The 16,300-nt window shown below is 36.2% G+C and overlaps 1 long non-coding RNA gene across 1 annotated transcript; it reads left to right on the top strand.

Annotated features, from left to right (window-relative positions):
- The first annotated feature begins 6,068 nt into the window (after positions 1 to 6,068).
- On the top strand, positions 6,069 to 6,827 carry LOC132601493 (uncharacterized). The gene is made up of 2 exons (XR_009567562.1): positions 6,069 to 6,179; positions 6,553 to 6,827. It is a non-coding gene; the product is annotated as an uncharacterized LOC132601493 (long non-coding RNA).
- Positions 6,828 to 16,300: the final 9,473 nt, after the last annotated feature.

The raw sequence follows: 16,300 nt of genomic DNA, 5'->3' as shown, positions 1-16,300 counted from the left end.
AAGCCAAATTGTGTCAAATCTCAGTATATCAACTCTGACTCCATCAACCACAATACATATCATAATCAACCAAGAGAGAGGATAACATGCAATGCAAGATGTAAATGATATGTATGCAATGCATATGCTCGTACACATGTACTCCTACGACAGAACGTCACATCTCGGCAGCACAACCTATGTGGGACCTACGAAGTCCATGTACTAGTCACTCTGCACACAGTCCGGAGATGACTCACTATCCAACCAACATGCCTCATATAAGTCACTCCATACACAACCCAAAGATGACTCAATATAAAATATGTCTCAGAAGAATATCGGTCACTCCACACAGCCCAAAGATGACTCATATCAGTCACTCCGTACATAGCCCAGAAATGACTCGTATCAAATAGGTCTCATATCGGTCGCTCCGCATCCAACCCAGAGATGACTCAGTATCCAATGCAATAATGTATGAAGTATGAATGCAATGCAAGTGCAATATCAATGGATCAATCAATCCCAAATCGTGCCACGCATGGGCACACAAGTAATATCATCTATAAGGAAACAAAATAAGCCACAACAGAGTCAATGCTCTCATCTCAATAGTAACAATAATAAGGTGCCACAATATAGGCATACAAGTAATATCATTAATAAGGCTACACCATAAGCCTCAACAGATTCAGAACTCTCATATCAATATCAACAAGTATGGTGCCATAATATCATAATCATGATATATAACTAACCATCAATACCTAATATCTCAACGTGGTGATGAGCCAACAAGTACATAGAATAAATATGTCAACAATGCAATGGGGTAGCTCGCTCCCAAAATCATACAACAAGGCCTAACCTAAGGTAATATCCAACCCAAACTTCATACCCGAAGGTTTACATGCATTCACCGACAAGATCATCTAAGCATACGTTTCGCTAATCGAAGTCTCACCATACTTGGAAAGCTGAACAACAAATCTGCAATAGTCAAACCGTGGTATTTCCCTTCCTTTGTGCCTCGTGATAATGAAAGTCTAAATACATACAAATGGGACAATCTTGACCTGATGTTGACCGTGGTCAACTCCAAATCATACCTAAAGCAATTTCTCAACCAACCACTCAAATCACACCCGAACCTCTCGGGAACCGAACCAATAACTCGACTAAGTCATAAATGACATTTTGGACCTAATGGAATTTTCACAATTCGATTACAGGCACGATTACCCAAAAGTCAATGTTTGGTCAAACTTCGCAAAATTAAGCCTTCAAAATTCCAAAACATAGATTTTCTTCTTCGATTCTCATTTGATCACCTCAGGAATGGAGTCACCCATCACCACGAGTCGTAAACATCCCAACAAAGCTAACAGAAACAACAAATCTTGGATCCAGGTTTAATTTCTTCCCATGATTATCTTTTCACCCTAAATAGACATATTAAACATTAACCGACATAATTGTCAAAAACGAACCAGATGATCTCTAAAATTAGCCCATCAATTTCCACAGATCATAACTAATATTTCAAATCTAACGGAATCTTCAGATTGACAATCGGAGTACGTTTTTCGAAAAACATTTTATCCAAATAATTAAATTCTGGAATTTCCAAAGTGAAACCTTATCTCGAAGTGAACCAAATGATATTCGTTTGACTTCAAATTTGGCTAGCAAGTCACAATAATTATAACGGAGCTTCTGGAATAGACGACACGTATACTAGAGCGCCGGTTCTCAGAACGACCGATCGGGTCGTTACACAAGCATATAATAGAATCGAATCATAAAGATATCCTAAATAATATAACCAAATAATACCATAGTATGAGTACATAACTGAAATAATAATTCTAAACTCAAAAAATTGAGTCAGTGGAGCATCGAAGCCATAAGAGCCAATCATAAAATCAAAGTCGCAAGGGTCATTCATGCAAAACAATCCCGCGAAGTCCATTCACACAAAAAAAATGTCATGAGGGCAATTCATACAAAACAAAATTGTTAGGGCCATTCATACAATCAAAGATACGAAGGTCATTCATACAAACAATGCCACAAGGACAATTCATACAAAATAATGCCACGAGGGCCCTTTATGCAAAATAAAGCCCTGAGGACCATTCATACAAAATAATATGGCAAGGTACATTAATACAAAACAAAGCGTCAAGGGCCATTCTTGCAATCAAAGCCACGAGGTCCATTCATACAAACAATGTTGTGATGGTCATTCATTCAATCAATCTTATGAGGGCCATTGATATAAACAATGTCATGAGATCCATTTATACAAACAATGTCGCGAGGGACATTCATACAAATAATACTGCCAGGGTCATTCATACAAACAATATCACTAGTGTCAGTCATACGAACAATATTGCGACGGTCATTCATATAAAAGAACCCCGCAAAGGTCATACAACCAAATTAATGCCACAAAGGATGTATAATCAAATGAAGGCCTCAAGGGCCATACAACTGAACATACGCCGTGAGGAACAGAGAATCAAAAAAACCCCACAATATCTATACAATCAAACAATGTTGTAAGGGCTATGCAATTGAACAAATAGTCAAAACATACATATCATGACTCATCCAGAGGATCGAGTATGCACCCACGCTAACCCCTAGTGGCCGAACCCTTCCCTTAACCAACATTCATTTTAAACATATGTAAATGAAATAGAAATATTTAAGCAGTCTTAGCATATATAAGATAGAATAAGTGCCGAATAAGAACCTTATAAACCCCAACATCTAGTCTAAATACAGTACAAGAGCTACTAATAATACTCAACAAGTCTGGAGTAGATATAAATCTCATAGTATGAATATTGTCTCAGAAGGCAAGAGAAGAAAAGTAACAAAAGAGGAATCTCCAGGCTGCGGAATCTATGAAGTAGCTCACCCTGGAAACTCAGCAAACAAGCATCAAGATCACTCGCGAGCTCCGAAATTAGAGTCTGTGACGAATTCTGCACTAAAAAAAGAGTACAACAAGGTAGTATCAATACAACCAACTAGTACTAGTAGGTATCATAGGCCGACACCAATTAGTTTTCATATATGAAGAAAGTAATCAACTAAATGCATATAAGATGCAATGCACTGGCCAATTGTCCATACCATGCACACATGCTAAGGACGAAAACCTTCACGTCTCAATAGTCATGACCCATGAGGGTCCTGCGTAGTCCATTTACACCCTTATTCCGGCAAGAAACCTCGGGCAGCAAGTATATAACACACACTGCACCTATAACAACCTCAAATCACAGATTCTTATCTCTCTTTACAAGATCCGAGAAAGTCCTCGGATGTTCCACTTTCTCGCTTATCATCATTTAGTACCAAGTCTCAGTTCATATCAATGCATCATATGAAAGGAGGATGTATGCCATGCATGATATCTTAAACAACAGTAAATCATAATCAAGATCTCATTCGTGTCTTATCATAAGTACACATTACGATTCAAGCCTAATCTCATTTTTCTTCCTAGATCTTTCCTATGATCAATGACATAACAAGAGAGACATAAATGCATACGCAAGTCACAATATAGCAAATAAGGCGACAAGCCCACAAATAACAACAGAACCAACCTAATAGTATTTCACCACCACACCATACCCGAAGGCCTAACATATGTTCCCTGTCAATATCTGACTCCTATATATGCTTCACTAATTGGAGTCTCATCGAAAAGTAAACCGTAACCTACCCTGATGCCGAGCAGGTGCTCTGAACTATCCAACTCGAGCCTTGCCCTTTTGAAGAGCTTCTAAATGTTTGAAGTCTATTAAACAAGGTAATCTATATTAGAAATGGAGACTAATGATACCCAAAATGCTATAATACTATTCAAATAGAAAACATCCCTTTTAAATAGGGAATCGGGCCTATAAGGGTAAAATAGTAATTTTAAGTAAAAATCGATTAATCAACACTTAGGAAGTTCCATACTATCCCTCAATTACTAATTAAACTCAGTTAATCATCAATTTCAACATTAGATTAAAAACCCCCAAATTAGAGAGGAACCATAATTTCCATGACTTTGATTCTTGAAATAAAAGGAAGATTTAAGCCTAGGAACTAATTACCCAATGATTAGATGGTATAAATCAGTCAATTCACCAATAAAACCCAATCAGATTGAAAGAGATTTATAATCATCATCCTAGGGTTCATGAACCTATTTCCCCCAATTAGCTCATCAATACTACCATGGATTCCATTCTTAAACATAAGCTAATTAAACAAAAAAAAAAAGGAATTAGGAACTTACCAAGGAAGAATTCACCCCAAAGCTCAGCAAATCGCTCACACATACACGCTCTAGGAGTAGAATTTGAGAATGGAAAGAATGGTTAAAAATTGGGAAACCTAAACTCACTGATTTAGCTATTTCTGCATCCGCGGACACCTTGTCCGCAGTTGCGGACTCGTTTATGAGCACAAAGGACCCACAGAAGTGGAGTCACTTGACACCTCATACTCTCGCATCTTCTGGCAAAGTCTCGCATTGGCAGACTCGTAGAAGCGGAAACACTCCCGCAGAAGTGGGACATCAGAAAATTCTAGTTTTCACCAAGTTCCACCCAAAATCTCGACATTCATCCGAGACCTCATGGTTACAAACCAAACATGCGGACACATGTAGAAACATGCCACGAACTTAACCGTGGCCTCACAATTCCCAACGGACGTCGCCTTGACTCGGTCAACCCCCAAACAGCCAAAACATGGCGTCCAACCAAGGGTACAAAATGCTCCTAGATGTTTCAAGAACCAAATAAAATGTCCCACCAAATCAGAATCAACCCTCCGGGCCTCATAGAATAGACGAAATTTCTAAAAAATTAAATATTGGTCAAACCTCCTTAACTTTAAGGTTCCAAATTCCACAAATCTTACCAGGACTCACCCGATGATCTCGAAAACCATGTCGCCCATTTCTGCGTGTCAAAAACACTCTAACGGAACTCGGGGAAAGGTCAACAATGGTAAAAGGATAAAAACAAATAACGAACGAACGGGTCATTACATCAGATATCAGTTAAATAACCGCTCGTCCTTGAACGGAGAAGGAAAGAAACGAATTCATGCTGTGGTTAATTGAGAAATTAATGAAGACTTGGCAGACTTGTGGTGTTAGAGCTTAACCTAAGGCTTTACTTGATTATGTGATATTTGTAACTCTTGATGTCCAACTGTTGACTTGTTGATTCTATAATTTCATATGCGTGAACTAATCTTAGTTAGCCTATGATGCTTACCATTGCATGTGTGTACTGATACTACACTTGCTGCACTTTTGCTAAGGGCAGAGTTTGAGAAAGGACCTTCGTTGAGACCTCGCTTCTAGCCTTAAGGCTATTACTGCTGAGATTCTGAGGGTGAGCTACCTGCCTGTCTGCAGTCCTGAAGTCCATCTTATTATTGTCTATAACTCATTTCTCTAGACTATGATTTGATGTATTCAGACTTATGTACTACTCTTAGACATCATATTGGATAGTCGTTCTTGTACTGTGACTTTAGTTCTTGGGGATGTAGTATGACTTAGTGTTTTTCTGCACATTTAGTATTTATTTTATGACTTAGACTTATTAATGATTGTTCTTGTTATTTATGCTGAATCATAATTTCATTAAGTAATTGGAATTAAGGGGATTGTAATTGTAGACCCACCAGGGAGGGGGGGGGGTATAGTGTGGGTGCCATCACGACTGTGATATTTGGATCGTGACAACTTGAGTGTCATGTTGATATACATTGTACATTGAAATTCATTATGCTATACATCTTTGACGTTTTCTTTATTTCATTTTCTTTACTTTCGTAAGATTTTTATTGATTATATTTAGATCATAACTAAATCTTTCTACATCACTACTAGGAAAGTTGTTGTATCTTATTATAGAAACAAAATTAATTTATAACTTCATAAAATAATTGTTAATAAGTTACTTGCCAATCTTCTAAAAATTATTTTAGATTTTAATAACCTCAAATAAGAGCATCCTAAAAACTATATATAGCAAGCTAGGGAATAGATATTTACAAGATAGAATCGTCATTGATTTATCGCACACTTTTCAAAATAGCAATGAGAAAGACATTCATCACTTTGCTCTCCTTGGCTTTCATGCTGCTTATTACAACAGGTATATCTCCTTATTTTTTTAATATCTTAATAAAATGAAAACTCTATTATTGCAGATATTGTTTTATGTCTAAAGACACAAGTCAGTTCTTAAAATAACAATATTTCATAATATGAATTGATAATGTTGGAGATTCTGAAATATAAATTCATGTTCGCACAATATTATTCCTAAAAACCTTTGATTTCAAGGACTTCCTTAATAGAAAGCATATCAAAATCCTATTTTAATTATTTCAATATATAATCTATCAAATGGTAGCAAAATTATTTCTATATTCAATAACAACTATCTTTATGTTAAATTTATCTATTTTTAGTTATAATTGTACTACTTTAGAATAAAAATTTGACTTCTATATATTTATTTATAGGTCTGCAGAGTGTACAAGCTTCAGTTTTGATAGGTGAACCATGTACAACAGTTGCGGATTGCCGCTATTCTTGTCAACATGGCATGATCTACTATTGCGCCAATGGATACTGCCATTGTGATATGAAAGAGGAGGCTATCGGCAAAAGTGCAGCTAGAGTTTTTAGAAAACCTGTATAAATTAATATGACATTGTGATTGTACACAAGAACAATTATTTATCACAATATCCTTTCATTAGTGGAAATAATGAAGACTTCAAATATTAATTGAGAATCTTGTCCATTTTATTTTTATTTTTTTTATTAGCTTGAAAATATGTAACTTCCTTTTTTCGTAACTAGATGTTACTTCTTTTATTTTATTTGTTATCATGACTTAAATTCTTATGTCATATTCATACACTCTTTCTATATAGTAAATAAGCATTGATATAGTCACTCAAAAATCCAAAATGAAAAAATATTTGATTTTGTATAAAAATAAAAAAATTCTAAGGTAAAAATTATGTGTATTAGGTGTATATTTTATCTTTGATGTGGGTAGAAAGGATTTGTCTTTAGTTTCAAAGTTTCTTATCTTCTTGAAGGTTATTGACCTCCGATATTAATCAAAGACTAGTTCTTCATCTATCACATTCCTAAATCTAAAGGATGCGGGTCGGCACTTGGCAATCTTGTTGAGGAACTATTCTTTTAAGCATCTCTTAATGATTCCAAGCTGTCACGACCCAATTTCACTAAGTCATGCGGGCACCTACCTTTCCCTCGTCAGTCGGTGAACCCTCATCCCAACATTCATAAAACATAAGTAAGCGAAAGAAAATTGAATAACATAAGTCTCACAATAACAATATAAATAAATGCAGAAGTAATGAGAATCCAAACCCAACATCTAGTCTGGTCATGCAAGAGCTCTACTAAACACTACAAGTTTAAATAACACAATAAGTCTCAAACGATGTCTCAAAATAGAAATAAGGCATGATTAATAAAAGAAGTCTTCGGGCGGCAGTCGTCGTGATGCTCACCCTAAATAGACTCGACAACAAACTTGAAAATCAGCCACGAGGAGATGAATTGAACCCTGACGAGTACTCTGCATCCATAAAATAATGCAGCAAGTGTAGATTAGTACAAATAAGTACTGGTAGGTATCATAGGCCAACTAAGACTAGCTAACATATATGAAGATAATAAAGTAAGATAAACACGTAAATAGTAAGGTACAAGTCATCAGTAAAGAAGTATCCACAATATGAATCACAACCTATGTTATAGCTTCTAAACCCAATTATGCCAAGTCTCAGTATATCAACTCCGAATCCATCAATCACAGTACATATGACGCATCTAAGACCAATTGTGCTAAGTCACAGTATATCAACTCTGAATCCATCAATGTCAATATATATCACACATCTAAGCCCAATTGTGTCAAGTCTCAGTATATCAAATCTGAATCTATCAGTCACAATACATATCATAATCAACCACGAGAGAGGATAAGATGCAATGCAAGATTTATATGATATGTATACAATGCATATGCTCATATGCTCGTGCACATGTGCTCCGATGACGGAACATCACGTCTCGGCAGCACAACCCATGGGGGACCCGCGAAGTCCATGAAACATTTACTCTGCACACAGTTCAGAGATGATTCACTATATAACCAACATACCTCATATCAGTCATTGCACACACAACCCAGAGATGACTCAATATAAAATATGTCTCAGAAGAATATCTGTCACTCCGTACATAGCCTAGAGACGACTCGTATCAAATATGTTTCATATCAGTCACTCCGCACATAGCCTCGAAATGACTTGTATCAAATAGGTGTCATATCAGTCACTCCGGACACATCCCAGAGATGACTCAGTATCCAATGCAATAATGTATGAAGTTTGAATGCAATGCAAGTATAATATCAACGTATCAATCAATCCGAAATCGTGCCACGCATGGGCACACAAGTAATATCATCAATAAGGAGACAAAATAAGCCACAATGGAGCCACTGATCTCATCTAAATAGTAACAATAATAAGGTGCCACAATACGAGAATACAAGTAGTATCATCAATAAGGCCACACCATAAGCCACAACAGGTTCAGAACTCTCACATCAATATCAACAAGTAAGGTGCCATAATATCATAATCATGATATATAAATAACCATCAATACCCAATATCTCAATGTGGTGACGAGCCAACAAGTATATAGAACAAATAAGTAAACAACGCAACGGGGTGGCTAGCCCCCAAATCATACAACAAGGCCCAACCTAAGGCAATATCAAACCCAAACTTCATACTCGAAGGTTCACATGCATTCTTCGATAATATCATCTAAGCATATGCTTCGCTAATCGATGTCTCACCATAAGGTAAGCCATAACTTACCTGGAAAGCCAAAAAATAATATCCAATAGTCAAACCTTGATCTTGCCCTTCGTTTGTGCCTCATGATAATTAAAGTCTAATCATATTCGGATATGAAATTAGAATCAAGAAGAAAATACCCAAATAACCATATTCCTAATCAAGTCCCAGACCTTAACTCATGGAATGGGGAAAATGAGGGAATTCGAAGGATACCCACAGTAGTCTTAGAAAAATTTCGGATAAAAAGGTTAGTTCAAAAACCCATTCCCAACCTCAAGGGGCAAAATGGTCATTTCATAAGAAAATTAGGTTCAATAAGGTATTATTATTAACCTAGGACGTCATATGAATCAAATGGTTCCAATTTTGACATACTTTATATCCGAACCCAAAAAGTCTCAAAAAAGAGGAATTCGAGTCACGAAGGGAAAAATCAAAAATTTAGTTCAAAATCATTTTACCCATTATTTATGGAGCATATAAACCAAAAATGAGTGAAATCCATCCACTAATTCATGTTTAATTGAAGAAAAACCAAGTTCAAGCCCAGGGTTTCAAGTCTCCCAAAATTGACCTTCTAAGATTCTGAGAAACCCCAAGCAAATAATAATAATAATGAAAACGCCCAGTTGTCCGACATATATCTGGTGCTAGAACGATCACAAAGCTCACTTTTGATAACTCCAATAGATTCCTGGCAAAATTTCACTTAAGTTAGGCTTTTGAATCACCTCATTTGGCCTTGCAATAAGTGTGATATGGTGGTTTCAATTTTTGGAAGAAGACAGAAATTTAAGGGACGATCTCAGTAGCAACTTCGTAATTTTCAGATTAGTTAAATTTTAAAATTCTTTTCTTTCCATTTGTGGCTGAGCTTGAGGTGAAAGGATCATAAAGGGTCTCCAATTTCAAACTCGACCAACGCTGCGCATAGAAAAGGTAATCTTCTATCCTTTTTGCTCTATTTTAGTTTTCGTTTGCTTAATCATGTGTTAGGTATTATGTTAGTCTATTTTTCTTAGTTTAGTATTACATAGTTAGTATAATGTTGTGTAGAGTTAAGTACGTCATTAGTTAGCTATGCATCATATAAGTGTGATTAGTAGTAAATAGCTCTTATGTTAGATAATAGATGTTGAAACCACCACTAGTAATAGTGTTGGATGATATGGTTACCATGTGATAATAGATGATCTATATTGGGACTATTTGTTTTTGATTTAAAAAAAGTAGGAGATTGTTCTATATGTGTATATGCTTTGAACCATAATTAAGCTGCTTCGATCCCATTTTATCTAAGTTATAACTGCTTGAATAAATGATACCATGTTGAGACTGTTCATGCTAAGTCTAAAACTATTATGTTCTATATTTCCTTTTGTTGATTGATTAAATAATCAAGGAACTTCTCTAGCCTTTATCTAGGGTCATATTAGCTTGATTTAGTTTGTTTGTCTCTGACCATTTATCTAAGGACATAAACAAAGAAGGTCTTGAATTGTTGAAGTTCTGTCTCTATGTGTTGGAGTTCATAAATCTGAAATGAGTTTTAATATTCTAAAGGTTCCTGTAGTGTGATGTGGTGTATAAATTGTTGTGAGTCTATAGTTTTGCCACTGTTAGAAGTTAATGATCATGTACAAGTTCCTTTCTATATTAAAGTTCTTTCCCTTGTGTTATGGTTAAAAATTTTTGTTAAAAAGGATTCCAACTAAATGGTGAGTTAGACCTTAATCCATGATCCACTTTATTCTTCACTCCTTGCTTGGATTCTATTAAAATGCGTACACTAGTTTAACCAAGGCAGTTTGGTTCCCCTATTATGTCATATATCTGTGCTTGACATTCTTGTTTCATCTCTTTCTTTAAAAAAGGATAAAATTAGGTTCTTAGTCTCATCTAAGAGGTTTTGTTTGTGTTCATGAACTATCTACACACTTATGTTTTTTTGTCAGATTTTAAAGAAAAGGTTGGTTCTTTTTTGTACCTGTCTAAGTAGCTTTTATGATCTTGAGTCCTATTTGGTACTGTTTTAGTCACTGGTTTACTATTGAAACTTTCATAATGGGTGAGTCCTACATTTGGTGATGTCAAAGCTTGAGTAGTCAACTAGCCACTAGTTAAATCTTAGAAGGATCAATCTAGTACACCATTTGAATTTGATCTAAGTTATATATCTTTCACATTATTTGGTCTGTTGTTATGTATAAAGTAAATGTATAGGTGAATATGAATGAATACCCTTCCTTACTCAAACTTTATCCTAAACAGCTGGCTTAGCATTAGTATATAACTGCATATTATAAGGAATAGATCATCTAGTATACATAGTTATCTATTTTAATGATTTAGAAATTTTATCACGTTAAAAGAGCCCTGGCTGATGTTTGTGACTATAATTGAGTAGTTAACTGCATTTCTCTTCTCTGTAAATTCTTAACTTGGTTTTACCTAGGCTTTTTTTATAAAAGCTGGATATACTGAATGGAGAATGATGATAAATCCTTTCCTGGATTTTAAGTGTGGTGCTCCTAATTGAATATGCAAGGAATATACCTAAGGCATATTGGGTATACACAGTTTCTATATGCGTTTGGTATGTGGCAACTTGTATATTTAGTATAAGTGTGGTATACCCCCTATGTTAGTTTCTGAATTGATAGTTGTACACTGAAGATTTACTTGGGCTTACCTTTATTTTGTTTATTGCATTTGGGCCTTATTTTTGCATGTTTTGGGCCTGCCCTCTTACTTATCTTGAGCAAGTTGTATATGGGCTTGTTACACTTTTATTTCTTACCTGATCAGTCCATTAAGTATAGAAATACATTTGCAACATGTTTTAAGTTTTTCTTCATAGTTAACCTCTTAGTATTCTTTTTTATTTAGTTGTTAAGGCCTAGATACTCTCTCACCATTACCTTATTTTTCCCCCTTTATGTTGAATGGGATTGCTGCTCGAGTCGACTCTTATTTGCATAAACCTGTTGGACCTAAGATCCAACCATTTTCCTTGATCGAGTATGAAAAATAAGAGAAAGGGAAGCTAATATCATGGAAGTCCTATCCATGGCTGAAAATGGATGCTGGTGGGCTTGGGCAGGCCCACCAGCTAAATTCTCCTTCTTTCTCCTTCATTTTATATTTATATATATGTGTGTATGTATATTGTAAACAAATATTTAAAATATTGGAACCTCTATGAATGTAGAACTTAGAAAAATGTTTAGTACTACAGATAAGTCGCCTCAAACGAATTTTTCCAAAATTGGCTAATCCTTAAACACAAGCATGAAATTGGTATTCACTTAATTTTAAAACCACACTTTTGACAAACATGGACTGTTTGGATTTGAAACACAAGTTATGGATTTTGGGCTTATCCCCTTTGTTAAATTCTGGACAGATGGAATAATAAGAAGAAAAATAAGCTTTTGAGACTTCGGCCTATGTATGGATTTATTCTCAAAAATTATAACTGATTTTACTCTTTGGGCTCTCGGTATTAAGTTGGATTAAAATGGCTGTAAAAATTGATTTGAGACTTATTTGTGAAAATAGAACAATTTGGAAGTATGGTTAGAAAACAACTTCAGATTCTGGATAACTTAAAAAAACTACTAACTTTTGTTTTGAAGTAATTTTGGGAAAGGAAAGAAAGTCTTTGGGGCCAAAAGCCCAAAACATAATGTCACGATCCTAATTACCATTCGTGCAGGCACCTACCTTATTATCACTAGTAGGCGAACTCTTACCTGTTAACCCATTAATCACTGGCCAATTTTAACTTCTTTAGTCATTTATACTTAAGCAAACAGTGAATAAGTGAATGAATAAATAAATAAAAACAAGTCAAAATTAATAGATAATGTAAGGGCGGAAGTCTAACTATTACACCCCAAAATCTGAAAGTCATCGTAGAAGGACTCTAACTAACAATGTCTAAAGAATGAAGTATATCTCAAATACAATAATAAATAATGTTTGGAATAAAAGTAGACATCTGGAAAGAGAGATCTTCAGGTGGCATGGCATGGGTAGAAGCTTACCCTCAAATCTGATCAAGCAAACTAGCTTCAAGCTAGAGATGTAGTGTGGATGAAATCTCTGAAACAATATATGCACTCAAAAAGGGTGCAGCAAGGTAGTATCAATACAAACACTATGCACCGGTAAGCATCATAGGCCAACTAAGATTAGTTCACACATATAAGTATAAAACCAACAAGATATACGGATAGGCACTTAACACTCAAATCCATGTCACAAAACATCCCATAATAGAGTCACAACCTAAGTAGAAGCTTCATAAGCTCACCTGATAATCACAAGTCCAGGTTTCATACCTAGGTAGGGTCACTAATCCATGATTTTACTCAGTCAATGGTCATATTTATCATCACAATAGGCATTCAACATCCATACCAAAATCAGAACCAATTAGGCATATAATAACGCGGAATAAAATGTAAAGATGTGCAATGCAAAATATAATTATATGCAATGCACTGGCCAAATACGCACTGTACACACGTGCTACTGATGCATATCTCAGTAGTCATGACCTGCAGAGGACCCGTGCTGTCTATCTACTCTCGTTCCGGATCCACTCCTCGGACCCGAGCCATAAATTCTCTACCCCGGAAAGAACCTCCGTTGCGGATCCACATCATGTACCACTCATTTCCGGAATGAACGTCGTACCATGAGCTCACAACTAGGCCACATCCTTCCCCTCAGTCAAATGTGCCTTTTCATATGTATGGTAACACTGTCATATCACTCTCGATGATCAATTCATCATGTACAATGTATCAAATAGAATCACAAGAGCAACAAGAAGATTATATTAACCTCTTCACTAATTTCACATCACAATGTATGTCTGAACGTATTCCAGTTCATTAGTATGTAGGGACTATGACTAATTAGCAATATCAATGTCAAACACAAGGCATCATGCCACAAGTCTTCCAAACCATTCCATCATGCATGAGTGTATGAATGCCTAAATGTGTGTAAACGTGGTAAATCAATAGAGACAAATAAAGCAATAGTGAAGGTGCAAGTCACAAGCCACAAGTCACATCAAGACTTGGATCAACTCAGCTATGAAATGAATCATACAATCGTCTCAACCAGCATAATAGTCCATGTCCCCTTTTTACTTCCACATGTAGCAGGTACGCCTTACAACTAAGTCTTGTATCACCAAGAGGCTCCATTTTCTATATATTATGGTCAACAATAAATCATACATCAAGTGTTCATCTAAGTATTATCATAAATATATAAATCACAATTTCGGTCTAAACTCATTATCCCTTCCTTTCTCTGATGATATGCGTCACAATAAGAGAGATTGAGTACCACACACCAATTCAGGTAATAAGTCTAATCACAATAACAGGGCAACGAGCCACCATCAACAACAATCAACCTAATAGAAATCCATCCCGAATCGCCACAGTATGAATACAACTACACCTCATATTTCAGTACATAAAGTAATGGCGACGAGCCCACAAAATTAGAAGTCATATTAACCTAGCTAATATCCAACCAAAGTACCAAGTCCGAAGACCTGATCAAGCTTTCTCCCATCAATTCTACACAATACATACGTTTCGCTAATCAAAGTCTAACTAATGTAAGCCATAACTTACCTCGAATATAGAGCAGGAGCCACGAACTACTCCGCACGAGCCTTCTATTTCCGAAGTGCCTTATAATGGTCAAAGTCTAATAATATGATGCTGAGTAAGAAACAAACCATATATTTAATAAAGAACAATAATATGGAGAAGAAGAGCCACAAACTTCTACCCTTTTCAATAGGTGAGACAATCCATTAATGGTGAATTTATCATAACTTCAATCTCTACATTCATTAACCTTCAATTCATGGGCTCCTAATAAATTTTACCGTTTAAAAGAGAGTTTTGGACAAAGCTTCCATTTTTAATTAGAACCCTAAGTCTCAATTCACTTAGTATATGGCTCAAAGGACTCAATTCATGATTAGGAGGAGTTAATCCAAGCCATTAGAGGATAAATAAGTGATAACTACCATAACCCATCTAGTTTAGAAGGTTTATAAATTTCTAGGGTTTCTATTACAATTCCACCATTATAGACCCACAAAGGGGATGACAATCATGAAGGAGAAACGGAATGATAGAAAGGGATAGATGAAACTTACCTCTCAAGAGTTTCTTGCCCTAGCTTGGAACTTCACCCTCGGTGCTTGTTGTGAACTGTGTTTGTGTTTTATGAATTAAGAATGGGAGACAAAGTGTTATAAAACCGGGCTACTATTTTTCGTTGACCGCTACGCGATCGTTTCACCGCTGCAGCGGTCCCGCTATGGTGGTTAATTGACCGCTATAGCGGACCAAGGGAATCCGCATCATGGCTATGGCGGTCCATCCACTGCTATGGCGGTATCGCCGTAGCGGCCAACTACCCGCCACAACAACCATCGAGAAAATGGATGGCAGCTGGAAGCGGTTCAACCACCGCTATGGTACCGCCACAGCAGTACTCCCACCGCCACAACGGTCATATTTTGGCCATGAGCTTGACTTTTTGTCCAGTTTTCCCCCTATCGCCCAACATTTCATCCGAGGCCTCAAAAACACAAACAAAACATGCACATATACATAAAGACGTCATACGAATCCACCCGTGGCCTCAAAATTCCCAACAGAGTTTTGATTCTCTACGTCACCCCCCGACCGACTCAATAAAATAAAACAACAACCACAAATTAGTCAAGTTTCAGCTCTTAGGCTTACACAATTGAGTTTGTATTAGCTCGTTCTACCCTTGTAAAGGTTTTATTTGGTGGAGTGATCCTACATTTCCTATAACGACCGGACAGGTCGTTACACCAGATACCAATTTACCAATCGTTCGTCCTCGAACGACGAAAGGGAGTAAGAAGGATGACGATAACCCAAGGACATGTATTATAACCGCGTCCCAACAACTTTCCGTTCTTCTTACCAGTCAAAGCTTCGTATAGCTTATCTAGAAGACCCAGTTTCCATATTTATATGCTCGAACCTACCATAGGAATTGCAATAACACATATGCGTCATCTAATATGTTGAAATTGATCAGACTAATCCCAAATTATTCCTCTAATGATTACAATTTCTCTAGACTCTTATAATCACCAATGCAATCAGCAAATCATTCGTAGATCAGAAAACTAAGAATAGGTATCTCAACACGCTTTGTTTAATAATAACTATGTCAACCTTTTACCTATCAATCATTCAAGACAAGTAATAGTTTATCAGGGACTTGCCCGAACCGCTCTGTTTCTATCACTTACTTAATACTA

The sequence above is a fragment of the Lycium barbarum genome, chromosome 1 (assembly GCF_019175385.1).
Source record: "Lycium barbarum isolate Lr01 chromosome 1, ASM1917538v2, whole genome shotgun sequence".
Lineage (NCBI taxonomy): Eukaryota > Viridiplantae > Streptophyta > Magnoliopsida > Solanales > Solanaceae > Lycium > Lycium barbarum.
This window is presented reverse-complemented; position numbering and strand designations above follow the sequence as displayed.